Source organism: Passer montanus, unplaced genomic scaffold (assembly GCF_014805655.1).
Source record: "Passer montanus isolate IOZ18808 unplaced genomic scaffold, ASM1480565v1 scaffold181, whole genome shotgun sequence".
NCBI classification, from domain to species: domain Eukaryota; kingdom Metazoa; phylum Chordata; class Aves; order Passeriformes; family Passeridae; genus Passer; species Passer montanus.
In genome coordinates this window covers 166018-184774 of record NW_024365493.1, presented here as the reverse complement: position 1 = coordinate 184774, position 18757 = coordinate 166018, and the positions used below count along the sequence as shown (strand labels likewise).

Here is an 18757-nt window from a genome sequence, read left to right as displayed (position 1 = left end):
GAAAGAGGGAAAAGCACATTTGGGAGCACAAGGTAACACACATCTCTGTTGCACAGTCAGGAGATGACAGCCTGTGCCCTGGGCTCACCTCAGCTCTCTCCAGAACTGCCACCTGACTGCTGAGAGGCAGCAGAGCCATCACACCAAAGGGCTTAAGGATCTGCTCTGGAGAGGCCTCCATGCACAGGGAAACAGGTAAGGAAAGCTGTTGGGCAGGATGGAGACAGGAGACCCTCAGGAGCCTGTGAAATGCACAGCCTGGCCCTGGAAGGAGAGTTGGTGAGTCAAGATCAGCAGCATGATCAGGGACAGGGACTGGTCATTTGCTGGGTCAGCACCCATCACATGGGCACATCCCACAGCTGTGCAGCTGGCACCTCCCAGGCTGGGGACACCAGAGGCTGGTGCAGGTGGCAGAGGCTGTGTGTTGTGGGACTGCCACGGAACCAGTGTCCAGGAGCAGCATCTGTCACACAGCCTCTGACGGCATCAGCCACCAAACATGCCAGGACAGGCGGGGAGAGAGGCTGAGCATGGCCCTGCTGTCCCAGCAACACATCCAACAGCAGCAGGAAGGACAGGAGGTCTCACTGCTTTATTGCCCAGGTCTGCAGGAAGAGCCTGTGGTGGCAACGATGAGGGAGGGGAGTGGGAGGAGAGCAGAGCCAGTGGGAGAGGGATCCAGCCCAGGAGGAGCATATGGCACAATTCCCCCTGGACCAAATCATATTTAATTTTTCTATCAATTTTCATTAGCCTTTTCCCATGCCTCTGGTTCATCTTCAGCATTTCAGGATTTGTTAAAAATAAACCATTACTGTCTCAGGGAGCTCCTCGGCCAATTATTTTAATACTCCTGGGTACCAGTTATCCAGCTCTGCCACTGTTAAAGTGCCTTACTTAAACTGTCACTTTTTAACCTTTTTCTTAGCTCCTGTAGCAGTAGAAAACAGCTGCCATGAGTTTGCATTTCGCTACTCCTTTGCAAATGGCAAACAGAAATAATCACAGAAAACTTCTGTATCACCCCAGTGCATGTCCCACTTTGCCTTGTGAGGTCCAGCCCTGTAACAGGCTTATGTGTATATCTCAGGTGTAGTCCTCCTCCTGCACCTGGCACCTGACCCAAGGACACTGAACGTGTTAATTAGAAAACTTCCACCAATCTCAGAAGACAGATATTTTGGCACAAAAAAGACCCTCAGTGTGCAGATGCATTTTTGTGCAGTGGAGCAAAGAATTAAACCCCTTAGGCATAGGAAGAATTTCTTCCCGAAAAGGGAGTACCCATCCCTGGAGATGTCCCAGGAATTCCTGAGGTGGCACTCAGAGCTCTGGGCTGGGGACAGGGTGGGACTCGAGGCTCTTGGCAAGCTCCTGCAGCCCTGATGGCTGTGTAATTCAGTGCTCTGGCAGGAGCATGGGCTGTGAGGGGGTGGTGAAAGGGCAGCTGCAGCAGAAATCTCGGCCCCTGCAGCCCCCCTGCCCCCTCAGCCCAGTGCTGCTGGCTCCCAGCAGGTGCTTCCTACCCACAGCTTTAAACAAGGTGCCACCAGGACACTAATGAGCAAGTGCCTCATTATTTCATCTGTTAATTAGCCACTTCTCCACCCCCTGTCACCTCACATTACTAAGCCCTGCTGTCAGGGCCACTGGGGTAATGCTGGCCCTGGTGTCTGCCGTTGTTAGGATGGAAGCTGTGGCCAGAGAGCACAGCTCAGAGCTGAGCTACTGACATTAATGAACCACAGCTCCCGGACTTGCAGACTATGGATTAGTGGAGGACAGCATCACTGACACCAGAAGTTGAAGCACGACTGTTTGTGACCTCACCTACATCAGAATGACAGTTCTGAAAAGTCTGTGAACATGCTGACCAGAGGTGGTGTGAACTGCTCAGGCCAGGGCTGACAGAATAGCACTGTGTCCTTTCCTCTGCTTCCAAAAGATGCATCAAACACCTTGTAGGACAGAAAAAGTAATAGTAGCAAATAAAACAGGTTTCCCTTCAGCTGGACAAGATCACAACCACTTTACACTGATTTCTGGAGAAAGAAAAGACAGCCACTTCCAGAACTTCTAGCCTAGAGAAATTATTCTGAAAGGTAATTTTCCTCCTCTACATCTCAGTGCATGAAGCAGATACCATCAGATCTGCCACATGCAATCCCATCAGTTTGCAGGATTTATCTCCTTTGTCTGTGCCAGAAAATTTAATGGGTCTCTTGGTCCTAATGTTCTTCACTCAGCAAAGAGTCTGAGCGTTTCAGATAAGAGACATACTTAAGGCTTTGGCAAAGAAATTTAGAGTTTAATTGCTGCTTCAAAATTTGATCAATCGTGCTGCTATGGCAAGATTCCCACAGAACTCAAGAAACGGATGCCAACAGATGGCCACCCACTCCCCAGCTCCAGCTGTACAGCTGGGGCTGATCCTGCCCCGGGGCTGCAGCAATGCCTCACAAGGGCTGCACACCTGCAGCCACTCTGTTCACACCCCAGTACAGCTGTGGCCAGCTGTGCAGGAGCTGCACAGCAGCTGCTGAGGACCACGCCAGGCTCTGCCCATTGCACCACATGCCTGCAGCCCTGCTGTAGGAGTCTGCATCTTGCATCCAGCCATGGCTGGAGAAGGCAGAGATCTTGGAGATCCTGACGACCCTTTCCCACACTGCCACTCCCAAAGCACCTCCCCATGGCTCACAGGAGCAGCACTGTGCTCTGAACCAATTCAAGGGGCAGCTCCTGAGTCCCACCAGCCGTAAGCAGCACTGGCTGGGGCTGCACAGCACCTGCAGTGTGCCCATGTGGAACAACAGAATCCTTCACCCTTCAGCAAAAGGGAACTAGCATCAGAGCTCACCCTCGGGCACTGCCAGCTCCAGCACCGCCTCCTCCAGCCCTTCCAGGTCTGGAATGGAGCTTGGAGTGGAGCTGGCAGGGTCAGCACCTTCACCCTGCCCCTGTGCTTCCCTGCCCAGCACCAGCATGGCAAGGCAGCAGTGGGAGCCCTGATCTGGAGCATCAGTGGCACAGAGCACTGACACAGCTCCAGAGACAGCACAGGGTCAGCACAGAGCTCCAGAGACAGCACAGGGTCAGCACAGAGCTCCAGAACACAGGATCAGCACACAGCTCTGTCACACAGCTCCAGAGACAGCACAGGGTCAGCACACAGCTCCAGAACACAGGATCAGCACACAGCATCTCCAGCACACAGGATCAGCACACAGCTCTGTCATACAGCACACAGCTCCAGAGACAACACAGAGCTCCAGAGACGGCACAGGATCAGCACACCACACAGCTCCAGAGACAGCACAGAGCTCCAGAGATGGCACAGGGTCAGCACACAGCTCCAGAGACAGCACAGGATCAGCACACAGCTCCAGAACACAGGATCAGCACACAGCATCTCCAGCACACAGCTCTGTCACACAGCTCTGTCACAGCACACAGCTCTGTCACACAGCTCCAGACACAGCACCCAGCATCAGCACACAGCATCTCCAGCACACAGCATCTCCTCACACACAGCACTCCGGGCACGAGGAGATGTGTCCCACGTGGTGCCACACCTGGGCAGGCACAGACACACCTCAGCTCACACAGCACAGCCCTCCCTGTGTGAGCCTTCCCCAAACAGCAAGATTTTCAAAGGCAAACCAAGTCCAGGTGGATCCCAAGTGGCAGCACAGCCGGACCCCCCCTCAGCCCCCACAGCTGCTCCCCACAGAGACCCCTGCCTGGGGTGCCAGCAGCCAGGCCAGGGACTGTGATCTGGAGTTTGGGCATGTTTTACACTTATTTATTTCCCTTTTAATACATTTTGGCATAATTGTCTCTTATCTTAATTAATATCAGGAAAATTACACAGTTTCCCTCTCACAAGAGGAGGCAGAGAAGCATTGTGCAGGGAAATGCTTGTAGGAACAAAACAAGGAACCTCAAACTCTTACCTCGAGTAAATCAGCATTACTTTACTGCAGCTAACTGAGTTATCTTCAAATTATGCCCAGAAATCAAAGCAGAGAGGGAGAGACACTTTGCCCTCCACACGATGTCCTCTTTAAAAATACATCATTGCTCTTCATCTGTGATAATTCACTTGTGGGGAGTTTTGAGTAAGTTAGAGACGGGACCTCTTAGTTGTTTTTGATGATGTGATTTAATTTCTTATCTTCTACACAGGCAGAAGGGTGAGTTCAGCTCACATCTTCACTGCATACCTCAGAAGGTCACAAGACCCTCAGTTACAAGACTTTTTAAGGAGTTATTGACCAATAAAACACTGCCAACAAGGATATTTATGTTTTTGACCCAATCCTTAAATATTTCATCTTATGGAGCCATGCTACAGTGTGAGCTTCCTTAGCCACTCATGTTATGGCACACAAACCCACAGTGCTGCATCCTAAACTCCTTGTTCACCTCTGGAACTACTTTTACTTTTATATTTAAAACTCTAGAACTCTAAACTTTCCTCAGCTCAACGTGTCTCTGCTTTAAATTCTAAATCCACATTCTTCCTTCTGGCACCTCAGTTTGGGAGCCTTTTCCAAGGGTTCAGATCAAATCCTGGGTTTAATTCTGAGCTTTGGCTCAGAGGCCCAAAGCTCTGGGAGCTCCCTGCATTTCAGATTCCAGCAGTCATCTCCCAGCTCCATGGCACAGGAACGTGTCTGTGTGACGTGTCCCTGTCACACCCCGGCAAGAGGGGACAGAGGGAGAGCTCCAAGCTTCAAAGGGCAGAACAGGGTCCCAGGTGCCACAAGCAAGACCCAAACACCATCCCCAGCCACTCCCTGGCACTGCTGCTGCTCAGACACTCCCGGGTTTGCACAAGGAGATGAGAGAAAGTGAGAGACAAACACAGAGATGATGACCGGGAACGCCACTGGGAGTTTTTTAACTTTTGTTTCACTCTGAACAGAGCAAGAATCCATCTTCTTCCTCACAATTATTTCTGGAGAGCCCAAATCCCCAAGCTGCCAGGGCTCAGTGCCACCAGCAGTGCCTGCAGTGCCTGTGGCACAAGGGAACCCCAGGCTCGGGGTGCCTGGCCCAGCACCACACACCCCGGGGCACACAGAGCCCCACCCCGGGCAGGCCACGCCAAAACCTGGCCCAAATACAGGGAAAAGCCATCCGATGGGAAACACTTCGAGAAGAGCACTTTGTATTCCAAAAAATGTCATTTTTCAGCAGAGAAGCTTGCCTTGACAATTTCCTGGTTATTCCCTGACACAGGAGCAGCTGCTCCTTGGTTACAGCTCAGGAAGCACCCACAGGCTTGAGCTGAAATGGATCCAGTGGCCCCAGGGAGGAGGACAGGTGACAGCAGAGGGGACAGGGGGCAGGTACAGTGTGAGGGGACATCACAGCAGATCCCAGTGCCAGACAAATACCACAGCCATTTGCCAACATTTCAACAGATGTGTTGTTGTGGATTGGTTTTAAGTTTTTCACCATTTTTTAAATTCAAGTTTTCTTATATTAAAGAAAATCAGACAAGTACCACAGCCATTTGCCAACATTTCAACAGATGTGTTGTTGTGGATTGGTTTTTTTAAGTTTTTCACCATTTTTTAAATACAAGTTTTCTTATATTAAAGAAAACCAAAGGTGTCATGCCCTTCCTGCTGTACTGGAGATTCTTGAGATACACAAATTCTTTTGCATGCACTTAATTTCTGCTGCAAAGACCCAATGCCAATTGAATCTCTTTTAATAAGAAAGACTTTCACTGGAAAAAAAAATTACTTTAAGGAATCCATAACTTTTTTTTTCATTCTCAGCTTTGCTGTCTAAGCTCTCCCTTGCCTATCTCTTCTGCTGTCTGGTCCTCTTGTTCACTTTTGTAATTAAGAATGAGGTGGGGGAGCTGGAGACAACTAAATTACTTCAGTGTCCCAGCAAGGGGACAGAGCAGAGCAGAATGATGCCCAGGGCAGCACTTCCAATCCTGCTCACAGCACTGACTCGTTTCCAAGGCCTTTCAGCAGCCAGCAGCTCCAGCAGTGCTGGTTCTGTGGGCACAGGGACCTTACACAGCTCCCACGAACAGGACCTGAGGATCTTCTGAAGGAGCACAGAATCCCAGAGTGGTGTGAGTTGGGAGGGACCTTGGAGACCACCCAGTTCCACCCCCTGGCATGGGCAGAGCCCCTTTCCCCTGGATCAGGCTGCTGGGGCAAGAGTAAATTTGCCAAAGTAAAACATCCTGGCAGAGGCTGCCACTCTCAAATGGCTGTGACCAGAGGAAGCGTCACCATCAGGCCCATGGCTGCCAAAACCCACCGAGACCACCCAGGAGCTGCTGGGAGGAACACAGCCACCAACAGAGGCAGCACAGGAGAGCTCCAGGAGCAGTGCCAGAAAACACAGAGCCTGGTCTCAGGAGAGCCCTAAGACATGGAATCCTGCTCTGCACTGAGGGAGAGGAAGGAAGCCACCTTCAGCTCTGGGGGACTGGGACAGTACCAGGCACAAGAACAGCTCCTCTGCTGGCTCTGGCACTGAGGAATGACATGGGGACAAGGGGTTCCTATCAGCAGCTCTGTCCACAGCACAGGACAGCTCCCACCACTGAAACGGACAGGGCAATGCCTCACTCTGTCTCTAACTCGTGTTAATTAGGGAATGTGCTACTTTGCTATGTGCCATCAGTTAAACTCACACAGAAGGAGACAAACAAATCCCCAGATCTCCCATAGCAGGGTCTCCTAGGGAAGGATCTCCTGCAGCAGCATCTCCTGACTCCCAGGCAGCCTTTCCCCCACATCACCTGAATGAGACACAGCTGTCCCCACAGCATCCTCCCAGTGCAAGAGCCACTTTTGCAATTGCCTTACCACACACGGGCACTCCACACGGGCACCCACAAGGGCACAGCTGGAATTATACTGAGACAGACTTTTTGCAAAGCAAAGTGGTCCTGTTTGGAAGCCTGGTGTCCCATAACCAAGGCTGACAAACAGCAGCCCAGCCAGCCTTTCCCCCACATCACCTGAATGAGACACAGCTGTCCCCACAGCATCCTCCCAGTGCAAGAGCCACTTTTGCAATTGCCTTACCACACACGGGCACTCCACACGGGCACCCACAAGGGCACAGCTGGAATTATACTGAGACAGACTTTTTGCAAAGCAAAGTGGTCCTGTTTGGAAGCCTGGTGTCCCATAACCAAGGCTGACAGACAGCAGCCCGGCCCACACCCCGAGCAGAGGCTCCAGCCATCAGCTCTGTGCCCTGTGACAACACCTGGGAACACACAGAGAGCATGTGACAAACCCTCTGTGTGACACAGGCACGGACACCTCTGCCGCAGCAAGGAGGTCCTGATGCCTCCCCCTGGTTTTGAAAATTTGAGAGCCACATACAGCTAAGGGATAAGGGGGTTTAACCTCGGTATTTTAATAAGGATCCTTACTGGTGCACCACTTCTCCAAGGTGGAACGTGCCGCAATACACACAAACAGATCACATATGCCACTTACAGACCTTACAAATTAGCACAGCTAACAAGGACGCCCTGATGGGAGGCCTGGATGAATGGTGTGATATTCCCCCATCCCTGGAACTCCCCCCAGGATGAGCCAAATCTCCAGCTGACAGGATGTGTTCCAGAGGGGACCCTGGTTTCCCAAGACAGTGTAAGGTTTTATGGTCTCCTGTTATGAGGCCTTTAGGATGTTTGGTCTCCTGACCTAACAGAATATTAGGACTATGCTGAGTTATCCGACTTAAGGAATTACAAGGATGCATGCTAAGAATACTAAGGATACATCAAAGCTATAGAAAAGGTACAGAAAAAAAAGGCAAACCATCTTCCTGGCACCAGTCCGACAAACAGGGGTTTCCTGCAGGACTCATTCCATGCCCAGCATGGGCAGGAGAGGGACACAGGAGCACATTGTCCCCAGCACTGTGCCCACCCAGCACTGCAGCCCTCCTGCTGCCCACAGCCCCAGCACCACTGCTCTGCAGGCAGCCCAGCACCACTGCACGTGTGCTGCAGCCCAGGAATGCCTCCTCCTCCTCCTCTTCCTCTTCCTCCTCCTCCCCGTTTGCTGGGAGCCTGCACCATGCATCAGCACACGCCCAGATCATCCTGAACCTGCCACTCAGCCCTGTCCTGCCTCAGCCCCAGGAGCACAGGTGACCACAAACAGTGCAGAGAGGAAGCCAACATCTGCACGGATCTGCATCAGCTCTAAGCCACCAGAGACGTGGGCAGGTTGCTGTTTCCAACACTGTCCTCGTGTGCTGGGAGTGGACATCCCTCTAGTGTCTCCCTTCCCCTTCACTAAGCAGCAATCAGTCCCCTCCCAGCTCCAGCCCCTCCATGAACTCCGTCCTACTCTGTGATCCTGACCTCAGGAGCAGGGAACATGGCAGGACTGCTGCTCCTGCGTGCCCAGAAGTGCTGTACCTGCAACTGAACCCATGGGGAACAGCATCTGTGCTTCGACACAAACTGACGCTCTGAAGGACCAAAACTGAATCCCACACAACTCAACTGTGCCACAGCACACAGCCCTGAGGCTGGAATGCCATCCCTGGGAGCAGAGCAGGGCAAGGTGAACAGCCTGGCACTGCATGGCACCAGGGCAGGAACAGGAAACACGTCAGGAGAGCGGATCACTGCCAGCCTGAGCATGGCAGCAGAGCTGCCAGCCTGGGACTGGGCACGGAGATCCTGAGCTCCCACTCCTGTCCCCAGGAAAAGCAACTCAAACCTTGTCATTCTGGAAGGATTCGAAGCAGCTGCTGAAGCTGCAGTGACAGAAGCAGCACCTGAGAGGTTTCACAGAATCACAGACAGGCTGTGGCAGGCAGCAGCCCCAGGAGCACGAGGACGATGCAGCAGCACCGTGCTTTGGGCAGCCTGTGCCACTTCAGTGCCTGTGCCACTTCAGTGCCCGTGCCACTGCCCACGAGGGCAGCAACGCTCTGCTGAGGGCTGGGGCTTGCACTGCCCTGCAGGGGAGAGGGCAGAGGGGGCCAGGACAGCTCCCCCTCTGCAGCATCCTCAGCCTCTCTGCCCTGCTGCCAAGATCACCCTCCTGGCTCCTCTACCTGGTATTTTTCTGTCAGGGAAGGAGTTCACTGCCAGGCTGTGCCCTCTGCCCAGCTCAGAGCTCACCAGCTGCCAGCCCCCAGCAGTCCAAGGCTTCCACCTGACAAACAGGAATTGCCAGACAAGCAAAACCCTGTGAAGTGCAGCTGAGCACATAAATGCTACAAAATAAGAGCAATTTATTCCACAGTTTACAAGTCAGTCTGTGGTCCTCAGAGATAATTCTGCTGTCAGATGCTTATGTTCCTCCAGCAATGCCAGGCTACACGAGCTGCTTTTGTGCCTCTATTACCCCACACATGTGCAGATCCTCCTTTTCCACATTATATTTGCATTAAATACTAAAAGTTTTGCTTAATCTGTGCTGCAAACTAAGTGCAATTCTGTCATTAGATTGCATGGAAAACCAGAGCAGGCTTCTGACCAGCATTTATTATTCAGGACACTGAAACATACTGATCTTTCTGGAAAGGTCTGGCAGTCTGGAAACACCTTTTGCACCCAGTTGTTCCCAGTCACACACTGGTGGTGTGCTGAGTTCCATTGTCTCTCACCTAGGAGCAAATTACCCCTTACTGAGATTTGAACTTTAATTTATTCTCCAAATCTGCTGAATCAGTCCTGTTGTGCTCCAGAGTCACTCCTGCACAGCCTCACTGCTGTACAGGGCATTTTACACGTCTCTTTCTCCCCACCCTTCCTGGCAGGCAGGTGCCCAGCCAGCGCTTTGCTCAGGTGCCAAGGCACCACGAGTCACCCACCAGCCCCTGCTCCCCTTTCCAGAGGGAAGAACACCTGCAGCCCCCTGCCTGCCCTGGGCTGTGCCAAGGCCCAGAGCAGAGGGGTCTCCCTGGGACAGGACTCCCAGCACTCAGGACCTCACCAAAGGAGCAGCTTCACCCCTGCACCCCGTGGCACTCGTGCAGCCCAGACTGCTGCAGGAACATGGAGCAGCACGTGGCAGAGCCTGAGCTGGGCACAGGGAGGGGACTGCAGCTACCCACAGTCACCCAGAGGGGGGCACGGGGGCACAGGCTGTGCCCTGGACACTGTTTGGTGACACAGGGCTTTCTGAGCCACAACAAACAGGAAACACTCAGCCCAGCCTGAAAACACCTCATAGTAATAAACCATTTCATTTCTACGGAAGAACTTCCTCCCTGTGAGGGTGGGCAGGCCCTGGCACAGGGTGCCCAGAGCAGCTGTGGCTGCCCCTGGATCCCTGGCAGTGTCCCAGGCCAGGCTGCAGTGGCCTTGGAACAGCCTGGAATGGTGGAAGGTGTCCCTGCAACGGCAGGGGGTGGAATAAGGCATAAGGTCCTTTCCAACCCAAATGATTCTGGGATTCTGTGACTCTGTAAAGGAAACACGTCAGTAAAAGCCACAAGAAACCTCCCCCAGTTCCACGTTGTGCACAGGGAGCTATGGGAGGGGCAGCTGCTCCCCTCAGCTCCTGCTGCTCCCATCTGGGGGGACAGAACTTGAGGCCAACCTGACTGGCATCCACATTTGACATCAGCAGGTCAGTCTGCCACTAATTGAATTATACCTGCATTACTTAATAAACAAAGAATACTCTCCACATTACAAGGATGTAATCCTTTAATTGGTTTATGAGCACAGAGTCCCATGGGAAGTGTCACAAATCCATCAGGATGCCCTGAGCACTGCGTTTCTGAGCTGCAGAGATAACGAGTGTCATATGCCAGCAGTCGGCTCTGGGCTGAGCTGAAAGGGAGCTGAGCCAGCTCTCTGCCCTGCTCCACACCACCAGCACACCCAGCACAGCCCTCCCAGCGCTGCTCCCGAGGCTGAGGAGCTGCCACCACTACCACAGCAGCAGCTGGCACTCAGACCCTGTCCCTGCAGCCCCCAGCCCTGCAGCCCCCTCCTCCCGGGCTGCTGCCCACCCTGGTCTGCAGGGTGACCCCCACCAGAGCCCCTTCCAGGCACAGCATGGTGGGCAGGGAGCACTGCAGCCCCACCAGTGCCTCCAGCCCCCATCCACTCCCCATTCACCGGGCCTTGCCAACACAGTCCCACCTGACTCCCAGACACACAGGGGACGCGGGTCCTCCTCGTCCATCCTCCAGCCTAGAAATCTCCTTCTGCTGCCTCACACAACTTGCTACTGCAGATGTACACCAAAACTATCTCTGTGAAATTCGTCACTCTTCAAAAGCCTTGGCAGAGGGAAACCTCGCTCTGCAGGAGGCAGGTATCTGCTCCATGAGCCTCATGCACACACACCTGGGCTCAGGAGCAAGCCTCTGCTGTACAAAATCCACTTCAGCACCTGAACCACCAGCACTGCTGCTCCAGCTTGCACTGCTGGCCATGCTGAGGGCAAGGATGGAACAGGGCACAGACACAAGCTGGGCACAGAGCACACAGCACGGCTGGGCACACCAACAGCAGGGAGGGCACAGAGCATGGGGCACGGGAGTGCAGCTGGGACCCACGTGCTCCACACTGTCCCTGTAGGGACACCCGCAGATGTGTGTGCTGCTCCCCAGATGCTTGGGTTAGACTTTCTGTGCCTGGCATCACTGAAACACTGTGTGTGCCCCTGGAGTACGAGTGGTTCCTCTGATCCATGTGTGGCAGCTGTAATACTGCTGTCCTTCACTCTCCTCTTTAGCCTTCACATCTCCTCACACCCCAGTACAAACCAGGGACACATTACTGACCATTGGGGAACCATTTGGATACCTTATTAACACCTAAACCCAAATTCCAGATGGCAAGGAGCAAGTCCAGCCTCTCCCCAGCATTCCAAGTCTCACATCCTTCTGGCCACACAATTTCACTCCTCCTTATTGTTCTTTATTTACTGTTATAACTTTCCAGATGGAATTTAAGTGCAGTCACATACTCTGTACATTGATTGGCTTCTTTAATGCTCCTTAGAAGAAATGAAGCTCACTCAGCTGAGCCCTTTGTGCCTGTTGGAGACACCACGGGAGGCCCTGGCAGAGCTGGTGGAGCGTGGTGGGGCTGAACGGAGCGCTGGGGCACACACTGCCACAACCCCAGGGCAGCTCAGCTGGCACCCACCTGGATACACAGCACAATGCTCATTTAAACACTACTGTCCTCATCTGTTCCCTTAGAAATTAGCACAGTCCTCATCTGGCACTAACAGCAGCTGCCACCACCCATCCTGACCTCCCGCGCCTTTTTCCACAGCGTTTATCATGTTTTCCTTCTAGGGCAGGGAAGGACAAAGGATTGCTTCAATCCACAGGAGATGCATGTTTGCAGACTGCCTCTTAAATAACACATGCTAGGTGTCTCCAACTCAGGGCAATAATGAACACAACAGGAATGCCAGCCCTTGGGAGGCAACCTCTCATTTCAGCCACCTCAGGACACCAGACCCCAGTGGAGGGATCCTCACTGCTCACCGAAGGGGGAATGCAGAGAGAGGGGGTGCATGTGGGACACCTGCAGGATCCAGCTGCAGGTGGGCTGGGGGCTCTGTGCAAGGCACATGGAGCACTAGAAGGCAGGCTGCACCCCCCAGTCCCTAAATGCAATCCTTGCCATGTACTTGGGACAAGGACATATCTGTTTTCAGTGGCCCAACACTCCAGGGCAGCAAGTGATGAATAGCCCACAAAGGAGTCCCCATGCAGGTGCTCTGCTGGCTGAGCCTCTGAGGCCACATGTCACCAGGGTGGCTGATTGTGTCCATGTTCATCCCCGTCCCTGGTCCTCAGCACAGCCTATGGGGCCTGAACGTTACCAGACCCACACTGTGAGGACAGGTGGTCACCTGGAGGCACCTGCAGCACATCTCCAACCCACCACAGGCCACGCCAAGGACCCCTGCTCAGGGCCTGCTGGGACACCCTGCTGCTGGGCAGCACTGGAGCCTCGATGGGGTTCGTGCTGTTATCCCGGTTCTTTACTCCGAGGCTGAAAGGTGCTCAGTTGCCTATGTCAGCTTGCCCAGGCTCAGCTGAGGCATTCAGGGCCACAGTGCTCTCCTGCCCAGGGTACTGTTGGTGTGCAGAGCCCTTCCTGCCCGCCTGTGACACGGCAGACTGTCCCCAAAGGCAGCCACGGCCAACGCTGAGGCTCAGACGCAGAAAGCAGCAGTCACTTCTTGCAAGTGCAGTTTGGAGCCCGGTCCCCAAGAGCAGCGTCACTGCAGCTGGGCGCCGGCAGAGATGAGACACAAGGCTGACGTGTCAGGAGGAGCCACGAGCACAGCAAACCTGCCCACGGCACAGCGACACCAAACCTGCCCACGGCACCGCGACACCAAACCTGCCCACGGCACCACCCAGCCTGCCCACAGCGCCCGGGCGCAGCAGCACCGGCTGGATGCGGTGCAGCCGGCAGCACAGGCTCCTGTGAAACAGCACGTACCCGGCAGCACACTGACTCACGGCTGACAAGGCGACAAATCCCGCTCCCTTACTCAGACCCGCTCCCACGAGCCCCATCGGGGAGCGTTACATCAGGGCTTGCAAGAGCGCGTTGGAGAAAACAGGAACGACGCAGCTCCAGAGCTCTGCTGGCACTGCCAGAGCCCAGCGGCACTGCCTGCCTGTGCCAGTCGCACTGCCTCACTGTGCCCGTGGCACTGCCTGCCTGTGCCCATGGCACTGCCTCCCTGTGCCCGTGGCACTGCCTCCCTGTGCCCATGGCACTGCCTCCCTGTGCCCGTGGCACTGCCTCCCTGTGCCCATGGCACTGCCTCCCTGTGCCCATGGCACTGCCTCCCTGTGCCCGTGGCACTGCCTCCCTGTGCCCATGGCTCTGCTTCCCTGTACCCATGGCACTGCCTCCCTGTGCCCGTGGCACTGCCTCCCTGTGCCCATGGCTCTGCCTGCCTGTGCCCATGGCACTGCCTCCCTGTGCCCATGGCACTGCCTCCCTGTGCCAGTGGCACTGCCTCACTGTGCCCGTGGCACTGCCTCCCTGTGCCCGTGGCACTGCCTTCCTGTGCCCGTGGCACTGCCTTCCTGTGCCCGTGGCACTGCCTTCCTGTGCCCGTGGCACTGCCTTCCTGTGCCCGTGGCACTGCCTTCCTGTGCCCGTGGCACTGCCTCCCTGTGCTGGGGCAGACACCTCACACCCCAGGCACTCCTAAGCCTGGCTTAAGCACGGAGAGCTAGCAGCTCACCCATGTCAGCAGAACGTCTCTGCAGGACTCCCCAGTGGTGCTGAGGCAAACCCATCCCATCCCAGCACCAGCAGCACCAGGGGACTGAGAACCCATCCTGGGGATTCCTCTCAGTGTGATTTTCTCCACCATGCCTTTTCCTCATTGTTTGTGCTTTCCTTGTACACAGCTGGTGAGACCTGCTGCAGGACTCACAGAGCTGTCACAGCTCACTGTGGTGGGCTCCTGCTGCTCCATCCCCCATGGCCAACTACAGAGACCAGGAAGTATAAATAATTGGAAATAAATACGCAGGGAATATCAGCTCTCTGGCAAAGAGACAATGCTGAGGCAACAAAAACTGAAGAGTTTTATCTGTCTGCAATCCAAAAGAATTCCAACATGATCTTGACAGAGAAGCCTAAATAAAAACTTCAAGGGAAAAAAGATACTCCACTTTAAAGCAAAGCTACCTAATCATATGTTTTCATGGAAATGTTTTGCCATGAGACAGTTCCTGGGGAGAAGCTTCATCTACAAGAGCAGACTCAAAACCACAGCATTGGACACGAGCTCTGCAGCATTGGGAACTGGCTCAAATACTCTGAGGTCCCATGGCCACGTGCTACACAATTAGAGGCACCCACCAAGGCTCCCATTACTGCCTCAGTTAGCCATCTGACAAACCACCTTCTACATCATCCAGCCTGCTCCAAACAAACACGACTGTACAGCCATTTATCCCATGGACACACAGAAGGTGCTGCCCAGCTCAGGGCACGGTGTGCCCGGCCTGCAGCTCGGTGCCCAGCGAGCCAGGAGGGATGGGGCACACAGGCAGGGAGCCCTCGGACACCTCAGTCACCCTCACACGCACCTGAGCCCACGGGGCAGGACACGGCTCCTGGCACCACACCATGTCACCACGCCACAGACCTCGTGGAGCCCAGAGCCCCAGCCAAGGGACCTGGGGCGCCTGGGGATCAGCACCTGTCTTTGGCTCGAGGGGCTCTGGGCCAGGGCCTTCTCCAAGAGCCCTGTCCTCCTCTCCTCATTTCTGCTCCCCTGTGAATACCAGCCCCTTTTCCCCTCCTCTGCAGCCTCTTAGCTCTCCAAGAACCGACAGCAAGAGCTGCTACAGAAAACAAAACAATGGCCATCACTGTTCCATGTTGGGCTGCAGGCATCAGCCAGCCATCTCTGCCACCACCACCCAGCCACAAGCCCATGGGCTGTCGGGGGTGTAGCTGAGTCTCCAGCCCTCCTCAGGAGCCCCACTGAGACCCACAGCAGCTCCAGAGAGCTGCACACAGGGACACAGACCCAGCCCTGCACCTCCACAGCCTGGATCTGGGCACTGCAGAGGAATTCCATAACCTACGTTACTTCAAGATTTGTCATTTTGTTTTCAGAACGACATCTCAAACTCCAGAGTACCAGAAGGTGTATCTGACTAATTTGAAGCAAATGTTTCTATTTTGCTGCAAAGTGCATGATTATTTGGTAAAAACTTTCTAGAAAGAATGGTTCACTCTTCAGCAACAAAACCTTATACTTTGGATAAGGTTTGGATTTGGTTTCCCAGCCTTGAGCATGTCTCCAGAGCTGCTCCTGTTCGACCACATTTCTCCCTGCTACCCAGCCACACAGACAACAAGCTTTTGTTTCCAAAGCATTTTAGGTAATTACCTCAAGAACAGTTTTTATTTAAAACAAACACACACACATAAGCCTCTCCTAGCACAAACTTCATCAGATAGTGTCAGCAAGCATGGTTTAATAGCATGATATTGAAAAGTAATTTTACTACTAGCTAGAAAAGTCTGAAGACTGCAGAGGATATATTTAGATGTGTATAAATAGACAACACTCAGTGATGTCTGGTCCAAAGAGTACAAATCTTCCCTAATGCATGGAATATGCCTGGCCCAAAACGCTTGAGCAGCACTTACACAGCCTTTTCAGCCTGGCTCAGGTTCTGAGCCCGCTAATAGCGAGGCCATTAGAGCAGCGCTCGGGCCCAGCTGCTTGTGCAGGGAATATGCAAAGATTGCTCCATAAAACCCAGCCCGCCACCACATCTGAAAGCACAGGCAGTATCGATCAGCAGTGGAAAGCCATTAGCTCTCCAGCCTCTGAACTACCCGTGCCCCAGCAGAGGGACAAGCCCTCCAGGCACCTCGGGATGCTCCACCTACCCAAGGCAGGCACCCAGTGTGCCAAGGCCATCCTTCCCGATGCACCCGCCTTCACATCCCCTCTAATCTTTCTCAAAAATATGAGGAAGATCTGTTTTTTCCTTGCCATGCTGCTCAGCCACATCTCTTCTTGGGTTTCCCACATTCCCATCCAGCTGGGCAGCCAGATCCTGGGCTGGGTAGCCACCTCTCAGCCTCCTCCCCCTGGCCCCACTCACACCTTTGATGGCCAACAGGACCCTCTCCAGACAACAGAACTGCATGAAAAATTCAAACCAAGCCCCTGAGGCACCCTCCTGAGCAGCTGAGTGGAGCTTCTCTTGGCTGTAAGGATGACAGGAGCACTCAGCCCACCGGCTCTCACTGGGATAGGACAATCTGGAGGCCACTTGTGCAGCTGCATGTCTTTGGTGGAATGGGTCAATCTCAAGTCCCCTCCAGCACTGGGAAGTGTTTGCTGAACAGGAGAACTAGTTCAGCTTTAACTTGTGCTGGGTACCTGACATATCCAGGATTCGCTTCCACTGACTGCCCTGCCATGATAAGACCAAGAACTGCTCTTTCTGAAAGCAGAAAGATGAGGTAATATGCCTGGAGATGTATCTTAGAGAGGCTTGTAACTAGAGGCCAAACTGGCAAACTCTGGTGTGCATTATGATCCAGCCTTACGCATTTAAACACATTTATTATGCATTTAAACAAATGCATAATCCCTTGAGTGCAGTATATATTTAGCAACATGGATTGGGAAGGTGTTGGGCACTGAGAACACTCAGTTTCTGCTACGGCTGCTTGTGCAAAACCAAACCTGACTCCCAGACCAGCAGTGGAATTGCCAGGCCTGGCACACCTCTGCCAGGACCGACCAACTCTGGAATACCACAGAGCCCATGGGCCAGCTCCGAGGCGTGGCCTGTACACAGGACCAGGGTGCCCACTTGGAGTCCTTGTGGCAGCACACACAGCCCCGAGCACCCAGCTCCAGGCAGCTGGGATGCAGTCCTGCCACACCAGGACACACCAGAGCCAGCACACACAGTCCATCTGGGCAGCACTGCCCCACGCCCCTGGACACAGCCACGGCCAGGATCACTGCTGCCAGGGCCAGCCCAGACCCCTCCATCTGCAGAGGCACGGCTGGAACCAAACCGGCTTCAATTCCAGGATGGATCCATCTCGCCTCGCCAGCGGGCTGGCTGTGCCGGCCCGAGCAGCCCTGGACACGCAGCGCTCGCCCGAGGATGCTCAGAAGGAACAAGCTGACACCACGTGTCACACAGGAACATGCGAAATGGAAGCGTGGGTGGGGAGCATCACCAGCACGCCAGCACGATGGCCAAGGGCAGGGACACCCAGCCTGGCCATTCCACGGCACGCAGCCAAAGGCCACACGGGGCTGGCTTGGCTGGGGGCACCTGCTGTCCCACCCTGGTCTCCAGGACTGCTGAGGCCGAGTTCACGACCACAGCTGGGACCAACACATGCCTCTGTTCCACACACACAACATAACGAGTGCCCCGGAGATGCAACAGACTGGAAGGGAGGAAGGGAAGAGCTGCTGTCCCAGGATGCAGAGGAACCGCAGATCCAGTGTTCCCCAGTCCATGCTGGGAAGGGCCAGCCCGGGAGAGGCTTCCCCAGTGCACCTGGCCCAGCCATGCCCGCTCCCGCACGGCAGCCGCGAGGGCTGATGCTCCGACACCAACATGGCTGCGAGGCTCCGCCGCTCCTCCGCCGCTGCTCTGCCATCTCCCCAACGGGAACCTTCCCGATGGCGGGGAAGGGCCATTCTGTCCTACATTTCTTCTCCCGCACACAGCGGTGCTCGCCACGGAGGGGGCGCAGGGGACGGAGGAGAGTGGGGCGCAGCCGCATCCCGGGACGCGGGGGACCGCGGCGGCCCCAGGGAGAGAGCGGCGGGGAGAGCGGGGTGCGAGTGGCGGCCAGGGGCGGTGGGACGGGCCGGGGGGAGCCGGGGGTTCCTGCGCCCTCCGGCAGAGCCCCGCACCCCCGAGCCCCCCCGGGAGCGCCCCGGGATGGCTCCGCGAACAGCGGCGCCTCCGCCCGCCCGGGCAGCGCCGCAGCGCCAGCGCCCGCGGCCGCCGCCCTCCCGGGAAGGGCGTCGTCCCGGCGGCCCCGCCGCGCCGCGGGGTCGTGCTGACCGGGGCGTTCGGCACCGGCCGGGCCGCCCCGCACCCCCCGCCCCGTCCCCTGGGCCGGTACCGCGGTGCAATGCAGATGTGCCGGGCGCGACTCCCCTCGCGTTACCTGGTGCCTCCGGGGACGGGCGGCGGCCGGAGCGCGTCCCCTGCGGGTGCGGCCGCGGCCGGGCCCCGGCGGGCTGCGGGCGCTGGCGTGGCA

General features: G+C 55.2%; 1 protein-coding gene across 4 annotated transcripts in view; it reads right to left on the bottom strand.

Moving 5' to 3' along the window:
* Positions 1–18757, bottom strand: part of LRFN5 (leucine rich repeat and fibronectin type III domain containing 5) — a 41036-nt gene that overhangs the window by 21981 nt on the left and 298 nt on the right. Inside the window, exon 1 of one of the 4 annotated variants that reach the window (XM_039705648.1) lies at positions 18665–18699. The exons of the other annotated variants lie outside the window; for them this stretch is intronic. The gene's annotated coding sequence lies outside the window, so the exon portion shown is untranslated. Of the gene's footprint in view, positions 1–18664; positions 18700–18757 lie in introns of those variants that run through there. 4 annotated transcript variants of the gene reach the window in all.